At 40.8% G+C, this 20831-nt stretch overlaps 1 protein-coding gene across 1 annotated transcript in view; it reads left to right on the top strand.

The window, feature by feature from the left end:
- Window positions 1–20831, top strand: part of GATSL2 (GATS protein-like 2) — a 116518-nt gene that overhangs the window by 1095 nt on the left and 94592 nt on the right. The window lies entirely within an intron of this gene.

The following is a 20831-nucleotide window of genomic DNA, read 5'->3' as shown; positions in this document are numbered from 1 at the left end:
CACCCCCCCGAGTTGTTGTTCCTTGCAGCACTTACTGAAAGAGCGAATCGTCCCCACGCGTGTTTGGTTTAAAAGGTGCTTTTTCAACGCTGCCGAATTGGAGGGGGACGAGGGGGAAATGCGTCCCTTGCACTTGGTTCTCTTTTAAAATTGTGGTGTTGAGTAATACGGGGTTGTGATAGCTTTCGGGGAAAAAGCAAAAAAAAAAAACAGCATTTTCTACAGCAGTATTTATCTGCCTGGCTAGCTAATCTAAATGGCAGTCATGAAGCATGTTCTTTAACATCCATTTACAATTTCTGCTTACAAAAGCTGCTAAATGTTCCCTCTCTACCTATCACATACTCTCAGCTACACTTTACATCACAGTAAATGCTATGTTTACATAATATATACTGTATGTTACAGATCATGTTCCTGTATGCCTGGTACAGCCTGCCCAGGACCTTTCAGCATCCAGTTCTGGTCTCTATTGCACACAACTCGGCTAAATTTTAGCTCCTTGTGTTGCAGTTTTCCAAAAGAGGCAACTACCTCAAGCTGGATTTTTAAGCTCCTTTTAAGATTATATCTAAGAAAACAGTTGGTTTTAACAGCCTAACCCTCCTCACCGATGTCACCTAAACTAGACAGTTTTTTCTCTGAGAAATGCTCATGTCGGTTTGATTTGGAACAAGGTTTGTGATTTGGGAGCATTCTGAGTTTTGCCTGAGGCACACAGCTAGAACAGGCTGCCATTTTCCCTGCTTTCCTTATTCCTCTTGTTGCATATTTTAAGTTCTCCCTTCTCTAAATGAGAAGTAAAAGAGAGGAAATTTCATCTATTCCAATGAACAGATGACAAAGTTTGGGGTTTTTGGAAACAAATGAGTTCTGGAAGACCTAAAAACACTCCATACACTGACATCCTCCTCACACAGCTGCACCAGCAATGCAGAGCAATCATACATTGGTTTGGGTTGGAAGGGACCTTTAATGAACATCTAAGTCCAGCCTTCCTGCCATGAGCAGGGATTTCTTTCTCTAGATCAGGTTGCTTAAAGTCCCAGATGAACAATTTTGGTTGCACCCTGATCCATACAGATGCACCTCAAATCTGACCTGAATTATTAGTCAGTCTCCACCCTGTACTCAACAGGGTCAACCTGTTGACTGGTTTACTTGACTGAATTAAAAAAAAAAAAGAAAAAAAAAAAGAAAAGAAAAGAAAGAAAAACGTAGTGGAAGGCACTGGGAGAAATTTCTGTATTTTTTTAGGGGAAGAAAGAGAAAATACTCTGGCCGGTCATTGCACGGATGTGAGCTGCCTAGGCCTTTTGCTGCAAAACAACTTGAATTGCAAATGCCTATTCTTGTGTCTTCACTTAGCTTGTTGACTTTGTTGCTCTATTGGGAAAGAGGAATGGGAATGTAAATAGCACAACTCAAACTCTTCTTGTTTTTCCAGCCTGATAATTAGTATTTCAGTTTTCTCTCCATGTGAATCTTGGACAGGACTCCTTTATAAAGGTGGGAAATTATCTTTTGCAGGAGGAAAATAATAAATAGATAATAAATTTGCTTTTTATTTCTTATGTTGTTTTATTCCAAGCTGTAATTCAATCCTCTCTCTGTGATAATGCTTAGGGATGAATGGACCTATTTGTGGTGTAATTTGATTACAGTCCCTTATCTTACAGTTAAACTTCATGCATTGAAATTTCACTCTGATTTGGGGCTCATCCCATTTGGCTCAGCACTGATGTTGTTCGCAGTGGAGAGTATATCAGCACCTTGTTTACTGCTGTTCCTCAATACTCAAAAGGGCATTAAAGGCTCTTCAGTCTTGAATTATTTTTTTTTTCAATGTGTTGTTTCAGTATCATTGAAAGTGGCTGCTGATCTTTTGAAGGGGTTGTTGCTCCCCCTCCATGCTTAAAATGTCACTGTTAACGTCAACAGTGAAATCTTTAAATATGTCACTCCTGATGTGCAGACTGATTTTGGATGGGTTTTTTCTTTATTTTTGTTAAGTTCAGGGATGGTCCTATTGTCTTTTTCTTTCACATTGCATTTAACATCTTCAACATTAGTGAGCTGTGAAAGGGTTAGGACAGTAAGATCAGCCCTTTGGGGTGTGACACCTTGTCCTGCACTTGGGTGCAGCACTAGACGTTTTGGTTGTGCCTCTGTTTACCCTGGTGTCTGGCCCTTTCCATGCACAGCAAGTATTGGTAATCTTTCCTTAGCTTTCCTGGAGTCTCACTAGTCAGGAAAAAAACCTGTGTGGAGAGGTTTGTTGGCATAGGAAACTTCTGTTTATTTCCATTTTATTTGTTTTGTTTTTGCAGACAGTAGAGATGCAGGGTAGAGAAGGAAAAGCTTATTTGTATCATTCTTAAGAGAACTGATACCACTGAAACATTGCTTTCTCCTGGGTGCTTTTTACATGCCCTGAGGCAAACAAGGTCTCTGCTCCATGAACGTTCTGATTTGATGAAGACCACATGTATGAGGAAGGTGAGGGTCTCTGGGAGATGTAAGTTCACGCATTTATGATTCCACTGTTTCTTTTTCCTCCTCCTTTAAGAAGTACATGGGCCTTGCAGACAACTTTTTATATGGGTGCAGGAAAAATATTCCCTCTCAACCACCCTATCTGAAAAGGAGCACTTGAGGGGTTGAAAGGGGAGGGTGACCTACATCTCTGGGTCTTTTCTGGTGAGGTAACAAAGATGCCAGTTACTTATACCACCTACATTTTTCCCAGTGAGATCTTAAACAGAGTTTTTACCTGTACTGTGAGGCTGCCAGCAAGAAATAACAATTTGTGAGACAGATGTGATCCAGAGAGGTGGCAATGACATCATCAGTATCTCTGTTAGTCATGCAAGAAACTCTACAAATTTTATGTAGGCTCTTCTGAGAAGAGATCTAGAGGGACTCTGGGAGTCTCTTGTTCTCATACACCAGGGAAAAAGGGTGGAACAATATTTTAAATCTTGTATATTTTTCTTAATCTTCTTGGGAAGGAAAAGTAACAAATCTCCCTCTTTTTATTTGGCCTTTTGCCACTTGCAGTCTGCCCTTGTTCATGACATGAGCCTTTTAATTTAGGTTTTGTTACAATAGCAGTATTTTTTTGAGCAAAGAACAGCAATTTTGGAACTATTCGATGGCCAGAAGCAAGAGAACACTTAACAAGGTGAAGAGGCGAGACCAACAGTGAATAAAACGGTAGACTGAGCTGAAAGAAAAACATAACTTTAAGTTAGGCATGAGGTGTTTTATGCAAAGATGCATTAAGACAAGTAGCCTAGAAATAAATAAGAGCAAAACTCCTAAGCAGTAGCACTGAGCAATATGCTCTGCTTGTGTCGTAAGTGCAGACCTATTGATTTCAGCTGAGCTCTGCCAGGCACCCTAGTGGAGCATCAGATCTGTGTAATTTTTAGGTGCATGATGAAGATTTGCATGTGTCTGATTTTTTTTGTTGTTGTTATTGCTGTCATCATCATCCCACTATTTTATTGATTGTGTCATGTCCCTGTTTGGCTTCTGAGTTCCTTGTTACCTCTTCACCAATTCAAAGGCATGCCATGTGTTAGATGTGTAAATATAACAACTGTGCCTGGTTTTAACATTGTGTCCTTTTTCTTTTGTACGTATCTCTGTAAATGTTAGTTCCCTGGGACAGAGTACTGTGCTGGTCTGTAAACTCCTACCTTTACCTCCCTATGTGCTGCAAAAGAGCAGCTTCTCTGCCACCAAAATTGTTTCTGCTTTCTTGGTCAGAGTTAAACCATCTCATGCTAGTGGGTGATGTTCCACAAGTGACCTGTTTGAGGACTTGATAGACATACTAATGTGTTTCTACACTCCTGTCTTGTTGGGTTTTTTTTCCTAATTGTGAAATATTTTAAACTGCATCTCCTGTTACTGCATAGGAGTTAAATCCAAATGGAGGGGGAGGAAGAACAGTCTTGGGTAATGCTTGCACTAATGCAGTAGTGCATGCAGTAGGGAGAAGGAAGGGGAGCCTGACCTTGTCTTTTGAGTGCATATAAAAATACATGGAGAGTTTTAAGTCCTGGAGAATTAAGTGGGAGTAGAGTTCTTCCAAGCACTGTATCTGTATAATGTAATTAGCCTGATTTCTGGGTAGTGCTTTGGTAGACTCTTGAACATCTGGAGTCAATGAGTTAATGAGGAGCCTTTCGTCTCGCTGTTCCAGTACCTAGCATAAAGATTTGGTGGTAAACAGTGAAATAAAGTAGTTGAGGGAGAAAGGTGTTGTTTAAATTCTAATGGTAATAAGTTATAACCAAGATGAAGTTGAGAGGTTTGGTTGTTTACAGGGCTGGGCTGTTAAAATAATTGTAGGTCATCTGTCTGGCATCACAAATTTTTAAATCAAGAGTGTTCTGATACTTAGTTTGCAATGGTCATGATTTCAGCATGCTGAAGAGAAGAAACAAGCTCTGCATGTATAAAGGATGAGACCTTGGTCATAGACGTGTTGAGGCAGCCATTATAAAAGCATCTCTCAGTCTGGTTTCTTTTCCAGGATGCTCAGGTCTTCTTCTAGAGGTGCAGTTTGTGTACTGGTGTCTTGAAACAGAATTACAGGCACTTTGCAAGCTTGCAGATTTGGCACTAAATACAGAAACCTGGCCATGAGAGGGAGATGCTTCCCAGATAAGCTGGGTAGAGTGCAAGAGCCAGACTGGGCTCTGCCTGTGTCCAGTGATGCTTGTCATGCTTCCTCTACCATGGGATGCTTGGAGGTGGGAGGTATTCTTAAAGAGTGGAGAGGTGCTTAAAAATACTCATTCTAATAAAAATGTAGCAAGAAGTAAACAGTAATAAACTGTACAGAATCCGCTGGATTTTATTTTTTTCTGGTCTTTGAACAAATAATGAGACCAGGTTTGTTAACTTTGCTAAGTTTGTGATGATATTTTTGGTAATCTGTCCCTTCTGCTTAGTAATAATTGACACCTCTGCTTAAGAACAGTGTGTTGTTGCTATTAATATAAGTGTGTCTCATTCCCTGATCACTTGTTTACTGTCTAGGTGTCCTGAAACTGGTGATACTGTAATAAAAGGTCTGGTTTGGTTTTCAGAGCATAATAGGACAACCAAGTGCTCAAAATGTATCTTTGCATCATTTCAGGACATTCAAGAGATCAGTAGACTGGTTCCTTTGGTATGAACTCAGACAAACAAATGTCATTTATGCCCTTTTGTGAAATACAGATGGGTCTGCAACGTTGGGTGATCATCTGGCAAAGGCAACTTACTCCTGTTTTTAAAGCCATTTTTTGTTGTTTGTTGTGTTGGTTTTTTTTTCCCTTGGCTTCTGTCATCATCTGTGTTCTAGGAAGAGTACTGCAGGAGGGCTTTGGGAGGTTATAAGACTTGTTTGTATAAGTTGTTCATGTTTTCTTTTCATGTGGCAAAGACTTCTGTCTTTTTTGTTTTGTTTTGTTTTTTCTCTGGGAATGTGTGTGATATCTGAGGTCTGGAGACTTCTTTTTCAGTTTGAGTTGCTGACCATCTGTTAGAGAAGGATGGAGTGCTCATATCCAGACACCACAGGAGCTGGAGCAGTGGGAAGCTTCATGGCTAGAGCTGCCTGTCTGCCCTACCCCACAGCATTTTGCTTTCTCATTTGCATCACCCTGTGCATGGATTGTGCTGAACTTACTGGTGGGTCATCAGGAGCAATAAGAGCTGGTGAGAATCAGTTAAATGCAATGGAAGGAGAACAGAAGTTACTTGTTTGAGCTAACAAAGGACATGAGCTCTTTGACTGTGAACATCAAATTTGTGTTCTGGGCTGCTGGGTGTCTCAGCTGGTGTTGGGCTGTGAGTACATTCTGCAGTGCTTGAATACCTTAAACCTTGGAAAGAGCAGGTTTCCTTCCTGGTGGTCTCTTATTGTTTATCTACAAATGTTATTATTTCCCTTTCTTTTCTGCTTCTGGCACATGGGCTGACCAATGGGGCCCTGCCTTAGTTTACTTCTGTCTTTGCCTGGCAGTCCTGTCATGCAGTCCTCTACCTACTATGTGGTCCCATCAGGCAAAGCCTGATGCAAAGTCAGAAGCTGGCAGGAGAGCTTAGAAACTAAATGAGATTCAGAAGGTGGAACAGAAATACTGGTTAAAACCCACAGTGTGATGTTGGGGAGCACTATGTGCTAGAGGAATGTTGGTTTAGATATTGGACATTGGGATTATTTTTTTCTTGTTTGAACTTAGACATTTGGCTTTTCAATAAATACCTGACTGTAGCTTGTAGTGGGGCTGGTTGGTTTTCCTTCCCCATACTGGACTGTTTCCATCCATTGGCAGAGCTGTTGCATCATTTGGGGAAAAGGTACAACATCAGTGATGTAGAGGAAATGACACTGGTGCCCACTGGTGTTGAGCTGAGAAATAAAAAAAGGAAAAAAAAATTTTACCAGATAGCTCATTAAAAATCCATTCTGATGAATATTTGTTTATTCTTTTCAGGTGAAAGTAAATATTTAAATGAAAAACATTGGCTTTTATTAGTTCCTAGATGGCTCCCCCTGCAATCTGCATGTTCCTGTGCTCCAGCAGCAGAGCAAATGTATTGCAGGTCGTTAAGGAAAAGTGCAACTATTGTGTGTTTGAAGTAACAGCTGAGTTGTTCATTAACATACATAGTTTGAATCCACAGGCTACTCCTTCCACTGAGTTATAACTTAAATGGGGCTTAATTTGATGGCTGGAACTATTTGACAATGCCTTGTTTGTGTTCTATAAATATGTAAATCTTTCCACTTAATTCTCATTTTTTTTAATCTGTTGAGCACACTACCTCATTTATCTAACACATAACTCCTTAATCATCCTGCATATTTCAATGTTTTAATATATTTGGACAAGGGCTCAAATTTCTTTTTTTTTTTCAGAGGAAACAGTGCAGATTTGTTCTGTTGTTTACTGCCAACTCCAGAGTAAACTCCAGCTCTGATCTGCTGATAGCTGAAGGCTGGTAAAGGAAGAATTATACAAAAGGAATGTGAGGAAATAACTCCATTCATTGCAGTTCAGAATCAACAGAGCAAAGCCTGTAAGCTACAGTTATCATTTCAAAGTAAAAAGATCTCTCCTCCCCCTGAGCTCAGCTTGGGTTTGTGTGACTAACTATAAGAGATTTGTTAAGAGAGAAAACAACAGACAAAAATGTTTTATGATGGCACAAAAGAAATAAAGCCTGTTTCGTGACTCTGCAATCCCTTGTTAGTTTCAGACTTACTGCACCCAGTTTTACTGTGCTGACCATGGAAACAAAGAATCTGATCTCATTTTTTGTGGTCTGATGTATAATAAACATTTTGTACTGGTTGATAAAATTTTATTTTCACATCCAAAAAAAGCAGTGAATGCCTAAACTTCCTCACCAACCAGAACCAACTTCCTTACTTTGCCCTGTTAAATGTGCTTCAATGGAGATGAAAATAAAAAGTCTATCCCTGAGCTGCTTTCAAAGTAATGCTGAGACATCAGAGTTGCTAAAGAGCAAAAGCTGGCACATGGGAAAGAGAAGGGCTGAGTTTGCTTGGTGGCAGCAAACCATTTGGTAATCTTTTGGGGGCTTTTGTAGAGCCCCACTGATGTTTCAGTAGGCAAAGTTATTTTTCCAAACCTTTTCAGTCCAATTATGTTTTGTTAACATGGTTGAATAGATGTTTTGAAGATACTTGTGCTACTGATTGGCCAGTAACTGTAGGGAGATGGAGGCTGTTACTGGTGGTAGCCTGTCCTTAACCCAGATTCTTTCAATACAAATTGTTTATAAAGTAAGAACCCAAGTGTGTTTGAGCAAGGTAGAACTGTAAAGGAAAAGGGAATTTTCTTTGCCTGCAGAGTTTTATTTCATTTAATATTGATAAATTTGGTTTAACAACAAATCCTTGTTACAGAGGGTGCCAGAGATGCCGTAAGGTGTTTCAAACTGCACCACTGAAGTTTAGAGTAAAAGTTGGACCAAATGACCCTTAAGGTCACTTCCAATCTGGCTTTCTATGATTCTGTGATTATTTGAAGTCCTAAGCAAAATATTAAAAGAGGTGAATTTAAAATAATAATAAAAAAAAATACTGGGGGAAATTCTAAAGCTGGAAGGGGAAAATTTACGAGTTTTGACATAGATAGAGTGTTAAAATATAGGTGTGACTCTGCCTGTCTTTTTATGTTCAGGCTTTTTAGAAATGTTATGCATCATAGAATCTGGGTAATAATATTCACTGGTTTCAGTGACACCTGAATATTTATCCTTGTTTTGTGGTTAAAATACCCGTATTCAGCCCTTTATTATGCTACACATAGATCTTGTTTTACAGGGTGAGTTGGTTGAAGTTGACATGGCAGAGACCTTGATAGAAATAGCCTGTGTTAATCTTGTTTAACATTTGTAACTTATGTCTTTTCCTGAAGAAAGATTGACTCTCCTCTTTTGATAACCTCAAAGGCACTTGCTGGCAAATAAATGTAGTTTTAGCAAAAAGGAAAAAAGGTTGTTCTTAATAATGAGAAGGATATACTCTGTATGCATGTCAGCAGCTGTATGCATTTACATAGATTTACTTAGCTTTTATTTTGGTGCTTTTTTGAAAATGATGGATGACTTATTACATGATTAATCTTTCAGTTATGATCTTCTTCAAGCTGCTTTTGGGTGGAAATTGGAATTTGATTTTAGCATGGAAAACAAACATTTTCATTTGCTATTTTTAAACTAATAAGCAGTATTTAATGTGCTGAGTAGTTAGGAGGAAAAAAATCTGTGTTTATAACTAAGCAGTGTAATGTGACCTGTGGTGAACAAATAAAACTGATGGTGACTTGTGACTATGCTTGTCAAGGCACTAGAGCTAGTAGAGCTCAGCCTCCCACACCTACTGCTTCTTGTTTGCAGACTGGAAGGAAAAAACAGGTTCAATTGCTTTTTCAGTTCCTAATTTGTTTCTCAATGTGGAAGGATCTAGTGATCATTCTGAACTAAACTGAGTTCTTGGAAATGGGGAAAATATTCTCCCTTCTTGCAGAAGATGCTTTTGCTGTCAAAATATGACTTATTGCATAAATGGACTGGTTCCAGTTGCTTTGTCAGAGATTTCTCCTCAATTGACTTGTTTAATTTGCTTTGGAGTTTCAGCAGCTAACATACTTCTTTAGATAATTATTTAAATTATCTTATTTACACCTAAGATGCCATCACTCAAATATTTTTTTTTCAGATATCTTAAAATCAGATTAGCTAATGCTAAAATAAAATTGTGCTTTAATTATTTTCACGTTAGAACTACTTGGTTGCAAAATGGAAACGCATTAGAATTAACCTGTCTCACCACTGTGGGGATATGTGTAGGGCTGTGTATGATACACTGAGATGATGTGTCTGGTGTTGCACATTATTACTCACCTGGCATTTTCATAAGCCAAGCAGAGTTTTAATGTGTGTGGCTTGTTTGCATCTGCTGAGCTAGCAAGGTGTGAAACCATATGCTGGTGGCTCACTCTCTCCTGAGCTTACCTCAGGTTTTAGAGTAACTAGTGAATGGTTTTCTGCAGTGAGTGGTAGAACTCTTAAGTTTTACAATACTTACCTTTACAGATTGAGGGGACACTAACTGAGAGAGATTATTTTATTAATTTTTGTTAAGAGTAGACAGTCTATAGCAATTTCAGTGCAAATGAAATTAATACATTATTCTGGAAAATTGAATGGATTGGAGTTACCTGCACTGCAGTAAGCTAATGGCAGCTACAGGTCTACAAAATTACATCACTTTTGATGCAGAATGTTTTTTAAATGGTGACTTGCTATTCAGGATTTCAGGTGTACAGGTGTAGCAGTATTTTGATGGCTGCCAGGAACCACTTTGCTAGGCTATTACAGTTTTGGCTAAGCTTAGAAGAGGTTAGCAAGAATTCAGCTTGACAAAAGCAGGCTTTATGGTTTTCTGTAGGGGGATGATTGGGGGAAGAGGAGCAGAAGATAACAAGGCACAGGGTTAGCCTACCTGCACACAGGAGTTTGACAGTTAATGCCATAATGGAGCCTTAATATTTGTGTTGCTTTCAGCCTGAGCCTGATACCATGCTGTTGTCACTAAATTAGAGAACAGCAAATCCTCACAGAATGGTTGAAGTTGGGAAGGTTCTCTGAAGATCATCTAGCCCAAGCTTAAGGCAAGTCATTAGAGCAGGTTGCCCAGGATTTTGTCCAGTTGGGTCTTAGACTTCAAGCCATGCATGGATCTTTGCCCTGTCTTGGTGACCTTGTTGACATGACAACAGGTTGCTCCATCTGCCCTTACTTTCTGCATAGCATCATAAGGTGGGATTTACTGTTTCCTTTAAGCAGGACAAAGCATTTTTGAACTTAAGAATGAGATTGTACAAGAAGTTTTGGTATGAAGGAAAGACTGTCTAGTGCTGTAATTTATGGGTCCTTTATGTTTCTTTGTGAGCATTTCATGTGAAACTGCCTATTGGCTGTAAACTGTGAAAAACCAGCTGAAGTTACAGCAGCCTCAAGGCTGCTTTAACTTAAACAAACTAGAAGCCAAAAAATTCCATAGCTGGCTAAGAGCAAAGCTTGCCTTGGGAAAGGACATGTACTCCCTTCTGTACCAGTGCAGACAGCTGAATGACAATTTGTGAGGGTGCTGGATGGATGTACAAGAGTAATTAAGCTACTTCTACCCTCTACACAGTTTTATTTATGTCTGTGACGCAAGTAATGGAAAGTATTAGAAGGGCATGAAGTCCAAACGTTCCTTGGTTTGACTTTAATGTACAGTATTGTGTGGTGGATGCCCTACAGTAAAAGTCGTGCTTGGTTATTGTACAGTTTCTGAAATCCTTCTGTAATAGTGGTGATGCAGTGAAACCACAAGGTATGAGACAGCTCTCTGTAGTCCTTGCATGGGTATCACGTTACTCCAAGGCCCTGCATTTCTGGGTCATTCTCATAATTCCTCTACGTACCCCAGGCAATGCTACAGGCTTGGAGAAGAGTGGCTGGGAAGCTGCCTAGTGGAAAAGGAGCTGGGGGTGTTGGTGGACACCCCTGGCTGAATATGAGCCAGCAGTGTGCCTAGGTGGCCAAGAAGACCAACAGCATCCTGGCTTGTATCAGGAATAGTGTGGCCAGCAGGAGCAGGGAGGTGTTTGTCCCCCTGTGCTGGACACTGGTGAGGCTGCACCTCTAGTACTGTGTTCAGTTCTGGGCCCCTCACTACATTGAGGTGCTGGAGCAAGTTCAGAGAAGGTCAAGCAAATTCGTGAAGGGGCTGGAGAACAAGGCGTATGAGGAGATGCTGAGGGAATTGGAATTGGAGGAGGCTGAGGGGAGACCTCAATTCTCTCTAAAACTTCCTGAAAGGAGGTTGTAGGGAGGTGGGTGTTGGGGTGTTGGCCTCCTCTCTCAAGTAAGACTAGAGGAAATGGCCTGGAGTTGTGCCAGGGGAGGTTTAGATTGGATATTAGGAATAATTTATTTACTGCAAGAGTAGAGAGGTTCTAGAATGGGTTGCCCAGGGAGGTGGTGGAGTCACCATGCCTGGAGGTGTTTAGAACCCATGTAGATGAGGCACTTCAGGACATTCTCTAGGGGGCAAGTTTGTTGTTTTTGTTGGGTTTTTTTTTTGGGGGGGGTGGGGCAGGTTTGACTGTTGTATGTGGGGATGTTAGAGGTCTTTTCCAACCATGACAATGCTGTGATACAGTAATTTTCTTGACCTTGTGCCTTGGCACATTTCCCATCACAGTGCTGTAAAATGGGGCTGCTGTGGGCTGGACCCCAGGACCACGCTCTGTGATTGTCTGGAGGGAAAGCCTGGGTCTGAGGATGGAGAAGAGTGTCCAAGGGAAGGGTTTGCACCAAACGACTGAGCTGTCTCCTGGTTGTTCCTGTTCTGTGACAGGCCAGAAATACTTTTCATTTGCACAGGAGTGTGAAATCAGTCTGGAATGACTAAAGGAAAAGGACTTTGTGTTTTCTGTACCCGTTTGAATGGCTTTGTTCATTCAGATGGTGGTTGAATTGTAATCTGAGGCAATGATTTAAATATGAAATAGTAGCAAAACAATATGGTTATCTGTTAGCTTTTCATGATTTTGTGAAGCAGTGTATTTTGAATGAGTAACTCATTGTAAAGGTAATAATGACCTACTTAATGGTGGAAAAAGTCAGAAATTACACATACAAGCATGTACTATTTCTAAAATGTTTCATGTAAAATTTGTATCTTTTTGAGATGCCCATGAGCATATGCTTGAAATTAATTTTCCTCTAGGTTTATAATGTAACACTGAGGCTTTAAACTGATACATCTTTGGCTGTTAATCCTTGCTTGATAGCCTTCCATGGCACCTTATTGTTGTTTATATCCTTTTGACTTCCCACTGACTGGAATATAACCATGCATTTTTCTTAGGGATTTGTAGATGGCCAGGGCACTTGGAACAGTTAATGGTTCTGTCTTTAGGTGCAGGCTTTGCTGCTGGATAACTGAGAGTGTAGTTGAAGGATCATAGCAAAGCAGTTGATTAAATTCCTGTCCCTGAGCCAACAGTTCCCACCTCTAGTGTTGTGGAAGTTACTGTTAACTTGTGTGGTCCAAGTTCAGGAAAAAACCCCAAACAAACAACAAAAAACCCCACACCTTTGAAACCAAATCGGTTTGGTTTTGTTTGTGGCACAGGCTCTCTGACAGCTGCAGTAGTGCACTTATGGGATGGTTAATTTTGGAGTTGGAGTACAAATGATTGACTTCTTACTTCTTTACTGCCCAGGAGAATGGTCAGCTGTTGAGATCTTGTTATAGGGATAGAAATAATGTATTTGGAAAGGTATGAGGTGTGTGAATAGCAATGGTGTTCATCTTTTTTCAGAACTGCAAGGTAGGCTTATCCTATATATATTACTAATATAATGTTTGGAATGTTACATTTGCTCATTTTTTGTTTTTAATTGCAACAATAATGGCTTTTCCCTTTCACCTGGGTTTGAGAAAAACTCAGTGATAGGAATAGAACAGTTTCTGGAGTCCAAACAGAGTGGTACTTTTATTTTGGCTTGTTTAAACGTATCTCTGATTATATATTCCTTGCAGGATCAGCACAGAGAAAAGGACAATGAAACAATTTCATGGTGATCTTTAAATGGGTCTTACATAAAACAAAGTTTAAAATGAATTAGGACCTCTCTTTTAAGCACTTGTCAAATGTTCTCAGTGTCAGGTTTTCTTCCCACTTAATGTTCACTTTATATCAAACCTAATGTGAGGTACATGATAATATTTTCAGAATCAGCTAAGTCTCATTTAAAAAAAAGAAACTACTTAAGCATTTGGCACCCCAAGGCTCATTGGAAGCCAATGGGGCTTACGCTCTGAAACGTCTGTTACTGTTGGAGGGGAAGACACTTTTAGGACTTTTAAAAATTTTGCCTCCTGGACAGATCTGACAACACTCAGAACGCAACTGGTAAAAAATGCACCAAAGAGGAGGCTTAGTCTGACCGTGCAGCTGAGAGTGAAGATGCCATTCTGAGAATTAGTTTAGGGAGCCAAAATGGGGGTCTCTCGGTTCTTCTCCTGCCACATAACTACATGGGATGGCATCTGGCTTTATTCTGTGCAGCATCAGGCCCCCACAGTGCCCCATAGCAGCCCTGTGCCCCCCAGGGCTGGCTGTGCCTCAGAGGGGGCTGAAATCTCCTGTCTTTCTTCACAGAGGAAGAAGCTGAGGCCTGTAGGAAGGCGAGTGGTTTATCTGCCTCACAGAGCAGGTCTGCAGTAGGACCTGACTCTGTTTTTTCCAGGGCTTGCATGATTTCCACCTCTAGAACTGCCTCTTTACAGTAGGGCAGATGAAGGCTGTGTTTGTATTAGCCACTTAAAATCCCTGTCATCCACCTGCTGTCTTTTTCCTTTGCCTCTTCTGTTTGTAGTTTTTGTAGCTTCATTACTGGAGGTGTGCTCTGTTGTCTTTGCTTGTATCTTGAGAGAGAAAAAGGAGCTGAAAGTTGTTTATTTGAGCTTCCAGTAATAGCAGCAGTCTTCCTGAGAGTCATGAAGAAAACAACCAGAAATGTACTTTTGTATGTAAGAGTGGGGTTTTAATACACATAAAGGCACATATATATTTCTGTATGTGTATATTTGTAGGTATATGTGTGTTGTTCCAAAGTCAGAGCACTCTTGAAATGGAAATTGCCTCAGCTAGAAAGAGGGAGTTCATGCTGACAAACAAGCCCAGACATTTTTAGGGGCTCTAATAGCTGTGCTTCAAGATAGAGAATGTCTCTCTTCCCACTACCCTTCAGATGACAGCTGCCACAATGAAGGCTAAATATGAAGAATACATTTTCACACGGCTGTATCCTGGGCACTGGGAAGACTGGAGCTAGGAACAATAGCAGAATACGGAGCTGCCAGCAGGGAGTCTGAGTGGACAAGTATAATCATGTACTGCTCAGCTTTCAAGGAAATTGCAGTTAGAGCCCTGACTTGCTTGTAATAGCAATGCATTGTTTAGCTTAATAACTTATCAGCTCTCCAGGAACCAGCTAGTGATCACTGTCATCATATACTGCTAATCATTCTCTTCTTGAATTGTCCCAAGATGAACTAAAGACCTGTCACATCACCTATTAAACTGGCAAACTGAGTGCACTGTAATTTATTTTTTGAAGCTAGAAAGAACAATATTGCCCACCTTTTTTGTTCTCTTGTTTTGTCATTATCATATGTAATTCTGTGTGGAGGTTTTTTTAAACATCAGGTTGAAAGGATATGGTCAAATTGTATTGGGCTTTTTTTGCATTTGAAGAGTCTTTGTTAAATTGCTGTTCTTTGTGATAACTGCTAGGGAGCTAAAACTGAAACCTGCTTTTTGAGTAACATTTGTTGTTCATAAAGGACTTTGGGGCAAAGGGGTCATTTTTTTATGGTGCTTGTCTGTACTACCTAGGCTCCTGTCAATCATTAGTAAATGTATCCTGACAATGGCCCTCTGTAGTAGTGAAGGGTGATTATCCCTCTTGTACAAATGTGGAATTTAGGCCTGGGAAGATGGAATGATTTACTCACAGGCGTGCAGGGACCTGTGGAAGAGCAAGAAGGAGAAGCAAGCTGGTGTGAGTCCTGATCCCAGTAGGCTGTATATCCTTGCTGAGTGTGTGCTGGCTTCTTGTCAAAGAGTTATTTGTGAGCTCTGAGCTACTAGTGCTGAGGGAGCCTTGGAGCATTTCTTCTGAAGGAATAGTGGCCACTGGTACATTAATAGATATTACTAGATAATGCATCTGGATCTCTTGTTTAAGAGATAAGGATTTTTCCTTGCTAGCTGGAGAGCCTGGGGACAAAGCATTGGCATCTTATTTTCCACTTTGTAGGTGCCTAATTTTGTGGCTGAGGATGGAAAGCTAAAACTTCCTACATCATGACCAGTCCACACAGCAGTAACATACCTATAGCTTTCAGCTAGGTAGCTGGAATAAATCTGGTTCTGTAACCAGTAACACACAGAACTTGGTGTGGACAAAATGACTTAAGTGTTTACCCTGATTTTTTGGGTGGATTATTTTTTCTCAGTCCATGCTGGTCTGTGCTCTATATATATGAGAACCCTTTCTTTGTGCCCTGACAGCAACAGTGGTCAGATGCCAAACAAAAACCTTTCCTGTGGAGTACTGCAAGCCAGCTTTATTTGCTAAAATTTAGATCAAACATCCCAGAATAAGGCAAAATACTAATGCTGTGGGGACACCTTTTCCTGGTCAGTAGTGCACAGATATGCAGGACACTGGGGGGGGAAATCTCCAACCTGTTCCATACTTGGGGCTGAAATGATGCATCTATTACAAGGGGAGGGGGAGACAGATGGATGTGCCCAACTGAAACAAGCCTCCTTGCTGTTCTTAATAGTGCAGGCAGCTGCAGGATAGCACCTACTGAGCATAGAAATTGTGCAAACAGTGGGGTGGGCTATTTTTATTAGACCAGAACAGGTGAACCAGGATTTAAATGAAACCCTGAGCGTTTCTGTGTTTTTTCAGTTGTGTGAGGTGTTTGCTTTGGTTTCACCTCTCCTGTGTCTGTCTTGAGAAAGACAATTGTATCTCTTGATCAGTGATGACTAGAATTAAAATAGGAAGGAGCCTTCTGTTGAAGATTTATTGCCTGGCACATCACATTGTCTGATCAAGTGTCATCTTCTGTTATGTTTTGAGAAGATGCAGCCTGACTGTGATATCTCTGAACCACATGAGAAAATATTTGGCTGCATCTATTCTTGTCAATTAATGGTTGTATTCTTCTAGTTCAATTTATATAGGTCTTTGTGTATAGTTTTGAAAATGTTAGGTCCAACCTCTGGTAATAAAGAAAAGATCAGGTTGTTGTGAAATGGTGGTCTCTGCAGAGACTCAGCTTTGTATGAGCTTCAAATGCATCACCTATTTCTGGGAGCAAGAAAGTGAGAAAAATGCTGAGTAAGTATGTCTTGTGCCCACGACCAGGTTTCATAATAAGGAAATACCTGAACCTTTCAGGTGTGACTTTCACTTTTCCTTGGGAATGTTTCCCATGTATCCAGGAGTTTGCCATCTTCCTTTCAAAGCAATCAACCAGCTGATTTCCTGCAGCAAATAAGCCCTGTTTTATTGGCTCCAGTTGCTATCGGGCCAGCAAATGGTGTTCAGCCCAAACTCCATGTTTGTACCAGTTAACTATATTTTGCATTGTGTTAAGCTAAAAAGTGTTGTCAGTTAAAAAAATGTAGAGAATTAATAGAATTGAATTGGCAAGCCTGAAATGTGGTGTGAAATTATGCCAATGTGTACTTTAACACACAGCATAACCGCTGTGTAATTATTAACCTTCCTGTTTGTATTGAAATATAGCTGGCTTGGTAGCTGTGCTTGACCAGAGCTTTTCCTGGCAACAGGTATTTCTTCACCATGCCTACAGATATCATAGTAGAAATGTTGATATTCAAGCTAATTTATTTTGATACAGATCTGCCTGGGATGCCCTGATAACAGAGTTCTATACCAGGCAAAGTCAACAAGTTTCTGTCCATTGCTGTCAGTGAGTTAAAGCCCAGGCTGAAAAATTCATAGGAGAGGGAACGTTTCTGCAAACTCCTGTTCATGCAAAGTGGACACCAGAACACTTGATAGAGGCTTCTGGGAAAATAACTGTTTTGCTGAACATGGTATGTATTAGGATCCTTGGCTTGATTCATGTTATATAAAAGCCAGCTCTTGATTATACTGGAGTGAACTGTGTAAATAAATGGTGAAGTTCCTGTAGTAAGGGGACAAAACATCCAGTCTGGATCTAGATGAGCAAACTGGAAGCAGCATGCCATCTTGTCCTGGCATTTTGTTGTTCACTTCCCAGCTTGGGAAACTCAGCAGGTGACAGAATTGCTGACGGTTCATTCCCCAACATCCCACTCCAGGGTCATTTCTATGATTTTTGCTACTTTTTTTTTTTTTTTTTAATTTGCCAAGGCTCTCCCATCCTTTTGTTCTTCCTGATAGCTTCTGTTTACAGAGCTCCCATCCTGTTGCTCAGGAGCTCCAGTATGGATTGAAGCCATTGTGTGTTGTGGTGAGTGTAAAGATGCTGATACTGTGTGATGGGGGCCTTAGCCTGGCTCTTTTACCTCTTCCCTTTTTATTGCTGCCTTTGTGACTGTGAGATTCTGTTCAATGCTAGTTTGTTGAAGCAAAAAATCTGTGGTGGCTCTGTGCCATAATTTCAAAGAGAGGCTGTTCACTAGGCTCTTGATGGAGAGGTTTAAGAAGAAATTATTTTGCTTATTGGACATGTAAACACTGGTTAAGAGTGTGGCTGTCACTGGGCTACCTTTGCCTGGGAGTTTGGCCAAATAGAATTTTTTTATTTCTGTATTTCTTTAGTGACATGGGTCTGCACCCTCAGTAGTGTTTTTCATGGATGTTTTGTCTGCAACTGTCATTGCTGCTCAGGAGCAAGATGTGGTGCCTTGCACTGAGAACAGCCCATGATGCCTCAGAACATCTCAGCTCCCAGGCAATAGCTGGCTGCCATGCTGAGAGAGGGAAGATTCAGGGCAGAAAGTGTCTTAGAATTAAGGAGGGGTCTAGGAAAACTTCTGTGTAATTTTCATGGGGTTTTTTTGTGTTGAGCTTTGGTTTTGAACTTGAGGGGAACTTCTCTGCACATCTACTGTGTAAGCTTAGGTGAAGAGATTGTCTGGGTACATGTCAAAGTGCTGACCTCTCTACATCACCTTTGTTTGGAATGGGAAAGACTAAAGTTTGCCAGTGCTCCAAGAATTGCAGTATAAACATCTAATCACTTTATCTTTGCCAGGTCTTTATAATTTTGGAGCCTTATTTTGTCCTTTTTTTCAGGAGTGGCTGTATTGCAGCTGGCAGCCTTACAGGCTCACTTCAGTCAGGGAAATAACTCTCATTTGAGGAAGAAGTTGACAGGAGCATGAGGCAACTCTGGATGGGTTTTGATAGACGATGAGCTACCCAAGCCTGTGCAACAGGACAAATCTTTATTGGATTGAAAGCAGTGGCTGTATTGACATGAATGTAATTGCAAGAGATGGACTTTGTCCCTATCTGCTGATAGGTTCAAGCGTTACTTTCTTTTCCAGCACACTTGTATTTTCAGTTCTTCAGTTGTAAATGCTCACACAGCTCTAGAATGAAGCCTTCTGCACCAACTAAAGCTCCTCAGCAGTTGCAGCTTTGCTTATTGCAGACTTAGGTAAAACTTGAAGCTGATTTTATAGGAACACAGTAAGTTACAATTTAGCTTTTCTTTGGACAGGTCAGCAGTGACTGGCTTGGAAACTTTGGTATGCTGTTGGGTTTCTGTCATAGATAAAGTTTGTCTGCAATTTAATCCAAAAGATTCTTTCCCCCACTCCCCCCAATCAATTTTACTCCTCTGAGCACAAAAATCTTACTCGGGCATTGTATGAGCTGATTCCCATGAAGGTAACTCCCTGCTCAGCAGAGAGAGTGGCCTGACACTGGAGCTTCCTGGGAAATCTAACAACACTGCTTTACTTTGGCCTGTGTACCTTCACTAGTTGCAACATTGCTATTAAAATAACAGTAGACATCAGTACAGGCTTGCACACTTACAGGTTTGAAGCAGCAAGGGCTGTAAAGCCATTTTTTAGTATTCTTACCCATGTCTTGGTATGGCCACATGGAGCCTCCTCCTGAAAAACCTGCATCTATGGAGCAGCCTTTCCCTTCTGCAGGTGACAGGACCATGAGTGTGTTTCTTTCCTGATGTCATCTAGAAAATCAGTGTTATCCGTCACCAAACTAGTCAATGTCATGGTTGTGTCCAGAATTGGGAAGTATCTTTGTGGGAGACTGGCTTCAGTGGAATTATCTGATGTTCTGGTTGGCTGATTCATTCCTGGCTTTCTCAAAACCCTGTAATGTCCTTGGTTATTTTCTTCCATAATTAACCTGTTTTTCTTGGTCTGGATAGTTCATCCTTAAATAATTACATCCTTCATGAAAACAGTTTATCCTGCCTAGAAAAGATGGACAGACTGTTCTTTTCTGTGGACTTATATCAGGATTTGTTCTCTTGGATTCTATTTGTGTCTTATTAAGAGTCCTGAGCACTTGGGGATTCAGGGATGGTGTTTATTCCTTTTCTGAAAAAGATTTTGGTCCCTTTGTCAGTGCAGAACTTGCAGACAATTTCAAAAGCTGTCAGCAACCCATCAATCTGTTGTAGAAGACAAGGCATGAATGACATAACTTGTTTCAACATATCATAACTGTTATGCCTGCTCCCTCAAACTCTGTAAAGTCTTGTTGTGTCAGGGTGTGTGGGAGAGGGTTGTATATATTTTTGTTGTTGGGACATCTCCTTTTGACTCCTTTATCCTTTACATCTCAGGCCTTGGAGGTAGTTGGTTGTTCTCAAAATGTGTGGTTTGGCAGAAACGACACTTGTGCTCAGCTGGCTAAAGCCTTTGCTGCTCAAACTCTGGGATTTATTTGCTTCAGCTGAGGAAGCTTCTTGGGGCAGAGACTGTGAGAGGCCTGACTGCAGGCTGGAAGCTGGTGAGGTACAGGTGGTGGAGCAGTGGGCAGGATGGATCCCACACAGAGGACTGAGAAATTATGGGCTTGATACAGGAATTACTAAATTTTTTTCAGCCTGTGTTTTGCAGAAGGTTAAACTATAATTACAAAGCCTTTCATCTCTCTCTCTCTCACAAAATAATCTCTTCCCTTTATCTTTTTCATTCTTCTTCCTCTTTAGTCTGCAGCAGGCAAATTCCTGCAGAATTCCTGGCATAAGCGTGGAATAACTGATAACACTGGTGTGTAATACTGAGGTAGGAGCTGAGGCTGCAGCTGTGTCATTGTTGCCAGCACAGGGCTCTTGCACCATAGCTGATGGCAGGTGCCTGGAGTGAGGCCTGGCAAGGACAGTGTGTCTTCTTTTTCCATCACAGTCTGGTGGCATGTCCAGGTGCCCAGGATGGGAGAAGGCTACAGAGGCTGAGCAGGCAGCACTCTGTAGCAAGTACAGAACTGAGAACCAGGATTCCTGCCTTCTATTCTTAGCTCAGTAACCAATTAATTGGAAAGCCTTTTGCAAATCATTCAGGCCTAATCCTGCACTTACACTGGCCCCCAGTAAAGTCCTTTTGATTTTTCACTGAGGACATAAGGGTCAGCTTCTTAACTGCTGTTTTTCTCTCCCACAGTAGGTCTGGGGGAATGAAAATCAACACTTTATGCAGGAGCTG

The sequence above is a fragment of the Chaetura pelagica genome, unplaced genomic scaffold (genome assembly GCF_000747805.2).
Source record: "Chaetura pelagica isolate M959 unplaced genomic scaffold, ChaPel_1.0 scaffold49, whole genome shotgun sequence".
Lineage (NCBI taxonomy): Eukaryota > Metazoa > Chordata > Aves > Apodiformes > Apodidae > Chaetura > Chaetura pelagica.
This window is presented reverse-complemented; position numbering and strand designations above follow the sequence as displayed.